Source organism: Silene latifolia, chromosome Y (assembly GCF_048544455.1).
Source record: "Silene latifolia isolate original U9 population chromosome Y, ASM4854445v1, whole genome shotgun sequence".
Taxonomy (NCBI): Eukaryota; Viridiplantae; Streptophyta; class Magnoliopsida; order Caryophyllales; family Caryophyllaceae; genus Silene; species Silene latifolia.
This window is the reverse complement of record NC_133538.1, coordinates 325,306,745-325,311,331: the sequence shown is the minus strand read 5'-3', so window position 1 is coordinate 325,311,331 and position 4,587 is coordinate 325,306,745. Positions and strand designations below refer to the sequence as shown.

General features: G+C 40.0%; 1 non-coding gene across 1 annotated transcript; it reads left to right on the top strand.

Annotated features, from left to right (window-relative positions):
* The first annotated feature begins 255 nt into the window (after nucleotides 1–255).
* LOC141636936 (small nucleolar RNA R71) lies at nucleotides 256–362 on the top strand. Its single transcript, XR_012541502.1, has one exon. It is a non-coding gene; the product is annotated as a small nucleolar RNA R71 (small nucleolar RNA).
* The last annotated feature ends 4,225 nt before the right edge of the window (nucleotides 363–4,587 follow it).

Below are 4,587 nucleotides of genomic sequence, written 5' to 3'. Positions count from 1 at the left end.
TTCAAGTTTATGGTATCAATATGAGCACTAAGTTGAGCACCCAATTGAGTAATAGAGTCCACTTCATGCTTTCCTCCTCTAGTAGCCTTGCGAGGTCTACTATATTGTGAGTTATGGACCGCCATTTCCTCAATCTTGTTCCAAGTTTGATTATCGTCAACTTCGGTGAACATACCATTTGATCCCATGTTGAGAATGTTTCTTGAGTCTTCATAAAGACCATTCCAAAATTGTTGTACCAAGAACCACTCGCTAAGTCCATGATGAGGACATGCGCGACAAATTCCTTTGAATCGCTCCCAAGCTTCATACAAAGATTCTTCATCCCTTTGCTTAAAACCCGTAATTTGAGCTCTTAGCATGTTAGTCTTTTCCGGAGGGTAGAATTTTTTGTAGAAAGCTAGAGCCAACTTCTTCCAAGAGTCAATTCCAAGAGTAGCTTTATCAAGGCCGTTCAACCATTTTTTTGCGATGCCGATTAGAGAAAAAGGAAATAATACCCATCGAATTTGGTCTTGAGTCACACCGGTTTGTGAGATCGCATCACAATAGTCACAAAAAGTTTCCATGTGAGAGTGAGGGTCTTCACTAGGCATCCCCTCAAATTGGCTTCTTTCGACTAATTGGATAAATGCGTATTTTGCAATGAAATTTCCGGTTAAGTGTTGTGTTGTGGGAGTACCATTGGGTAGGTTCTCCTCGGTTGGTGGGGAATGTGATGAAAATTTAGGCATTGTGGGTTGATTTTGTGTTGGGTTCTCCTCACCTTCTCTTGCAAAAGGGTTGACGAACTCAATAGTGTTTTGTTGAATATCTACAACCTCACCAATACCTCTCAAAGTACCTCTAGCAAGTTTTCTATTGTTTGTCAAAGTCCTTTCAATTTCGTGATCAATGGGTAACAAGTTACCTTGTGATCTTCTAGACATGCAAAATATCAAACAACTTGAAAACAATTAGAACAAACCTTGAGGAGTTTTACTTCCCCAAGGCAAAGAAAGACACAACTAATAACAATCTAAGAAAATCAAATCAAGTTAACACCGTCCCCGGCAACGGCGCCTTTTTTAGTCGGTTTTACTCACTTGGATATTTACTTTTCGGTTACATGTCGTTAAGAGCACCTAGACCAAAATAATATTTATAACTTCACAAACAACTCTACTATTAGTAAAGAGGAAAGTAAAGGTCGGATCCCAAGGGACGGGTATTGATGTAGGATTTTCGATTGCAAGTAGCGGTGTCTAGGGGTGTCACGATTTGGGGTTGAGATGAGAAGATCACTAAACTAAATTACAATAAAAGTAAACAAGCAAGATGATTAAAAAGGGATGTAAAAAATTGATTAAAAGCACTAGGGTGTCATGGGGTCATAGGGGATTCATGAGAATTGATCATACAAACATATTCTCAAATTATAAGCAAGCAATTATTGTTGTGATGGATCGAGTTGGTTTATATCTTACAATCCTAGGAAGGTTTGGGTCCCGGAGCCGAATCGATTAGCTTGTAGAACACCTACAAGTCGACTTAATAATCCCTACTCAACTATATGCATGATCTAATGAGACTCGAGTTGGTTTATATCTTTCAAATCTCATTGAAAAGGTAGGTGATGGGTAAAAAATGCAAGGATTCATAGGCTCGCATTTCATCAAACATAACATGTGCATAAGTTGAGATCACAACAAGCAAGAAAATAAACTATAAAAACATATTAAATTAAGCATGAATCATTCCCCATGTTGGTTAACCCTAATTACCCATTAACCCTAGTTAAGGAAATTACTCACTCATTATCAAGTTTAACATGTTAACAAGGTTGTCAATCACATTAACAAAGCAAAACATGATGAATAAATGAAGTTGATAACAATAATTAAAAAGGGATTAAGAGAATTATACCTACTAATGAATCCAAAATAAAGCAAAGAATAATAGAAGTACTTGATGATTGATTGGAAGGTTGTCAATCTCCCAATAATAACCCAAATAATCTTCAATTACCCAAAATAAAAGATGAACAAAAGAGAGATTAAGGAAATGAGATTTGTATTAATATTTGATTAGAATTTGATTACAAGTTTAAGAAGAGATTAGAATGATATAAACTATACTAAGGATTGATAAGAAGAACATGGTTATCTAATTAGACTAATGGGGTATTTATAGTGGGGATTAGGTACACAAATTAGGGTTTACTAAGGGCTTAAATGACGATTAAGTTATTGAGGAATCGCTCCTCTCAGAAAAGATGCGAGTCTCCTTTTTGCCGATCTTTTCGTAAATATGCGCATCTTTCATGGACGGAAGAAAAGGACGTATGGGACTGTAAGGGAATCCGAGCGTCCAAGGTGTCGGGACGGGCGAATTTCCTGGTGGATGGACAGGCGTATTGTTATGCTGGACGAGCGGATTGTGGGTGGTTGGACGGGCGTCTTGATTGTAATACCCCGTATTTTATATATAATCAATTAAACGGATATTATTATATATTAGTTATTATACATTTTATATTACTAATTAAGTCGGGTTAATTGTTGAGTCGATAATTTGAGCTATCGTAAGTTAATTGAGACGGGTTTATATGGGATTCGAAATGTGAGCTAACCCATTTGAGTTGGCCCAATAACGTATTCAGCCCATTTAACCCTTAACCCTAAACCCTAACCCTAATAGTACCCTAACACTACCAAACCCTTCCCCTCAACCCGCCTCCCTCTTTTCTTCAACACCAATCTCAGCCTTTCACGCATAGAGAGAGAGAGAGAGAGAATGGCCATGGGTGTTGACGGCACAGCAAGGAAGAGCTAGGGATGATTGTCGACGACCGTGGGTGGCCCTGGTGGCTGTTGTGGTGGCGAAAAGGTAAGCATTCAACCCCCTCCTCTGTTTTTCGCATTGATGTCGGGTTTTTGGAGGTTGTTGTGTGTCTTAGGGAGGTAATAAGGGTGGTTGTTGACGGGGTATATGGGTAGGGTGGTTAGTGACGAGTGTAGTGGTGGTGGTTATGGTGGTTTTGGGTGGTGATAGTGACGGTAAAAGGCGGCAGCGACAGGGGGTAGCAAACGGGTCAAGATATGGGTTTTCAGGCGAGTTTAGATGGGTAGGTTTGGGGTGGCACCACCATGGACATGAGGGAGGTCGAAAAGGTGGTGCCACCATGTCTGGGTGCGTGGTTTGGTGGCAAGCATGACGGTGGTGGTTTGGCAGGGGATAGGTGAGAGTTGCGGTGGTTGTAGGTTGAGGAAATGGGGCGTTTGGTGAGGCACGGTGGTGAACCAGGCCAAATGGCAGCCCTGGTTTGACTCGCCGTGGCGCGATCGACCGGGGTGGTGGTGGTTGTTGGTGGTGGGGTCGAAGTGGGGAGCATGGCTGGTGGTTGTCACGGTGGTTCAGACGGCGCGTGAGGAGTGTGGGCGAGAGTGAAGGCGTGGGTGGTAGAGTCGGGTTATTCGAATTGTTTTGAAACGGGTTTTCATAGTTTAATCGTTATAATTCGTTAATTGGTCGTATTCTTAATTAATTAATTTAATTCCCGAGTTATTTAAATAATTAAAGACGGGTTTTAAATCGGGTTGTTGAGTTGTTCAAATGTTTGATTCGGGTTTTATTAATCGTATAATTCGTTTAAATCTTTTAATTATCTTATTGGTTATTCAATTTAATTCCCGAGCCAGTTAAATAATTCATGTCGGGTTTTGAGTCGGGTTTGTTAAAATGGAAAAGCTACTATATCGGGAAAGTCCATTTTAAGAAGTTCTATTTTTAGTAACTTCTATTTTGGGAACGGGAATAGTTAAGTAATTGTTTATCATTTAATTATCTTTCAGAGGGCGAATTGTCGTGAAATATTACTGGACACCCGACCATTTGACTGCAGTACTGAGGTAGGGAAATACACTTGACTTATTATCGTTGTTGAATTGTGTTGACTTGATTCATGGTTGTTGATTTACGTTATGATTCATATACGGGAAGGTGATTGTCTGAATTGATCGTATTGAGTATGATATCACAACATCGGGAAACCGGCATGATTTTATGATTTCTCAGTTCAATGATATATATATATATATTGTGTTGCATTAATTTCTTTTGAGCATTCATATGCATTGGAGATGGAGGATGTTGTGGTGATGTGATGTGGTGATGATGATGTTGTGATAAGGCCCAGGCGGGTTCTGCAGGACTTGCCCTGGTGTCCTCAGCTGCGAGCTGGTAGATTGGCTACGGTCGATATATATAGTCTACCGAGGATCGGTATGGCTGGGCGTTCCGGGTTATGAGTTTTGAGACTAGTTATGAGATATGAGTTGAGATGGAGATGGAGGTAACGGAGGAGCATGCATATCATATTTCTTTGTTGTTTCATTGTTTTCCCTACTCAACCTCGTGGTTGACCTTGTGTATTCGTGAACACCTGTGATGACCCAAATATTGGCGATTTTTAAGAGATAGAACAGGAGCTTGGTGGGCGTGAGACACTGGATCAGAAGACTTAGTAGCTAGATCATCATCTAGAAGACTTTCACTTTTATTTATGTTAGTACTTTGTAATTTGATGTAAAAGAGGTTTTGTAATAA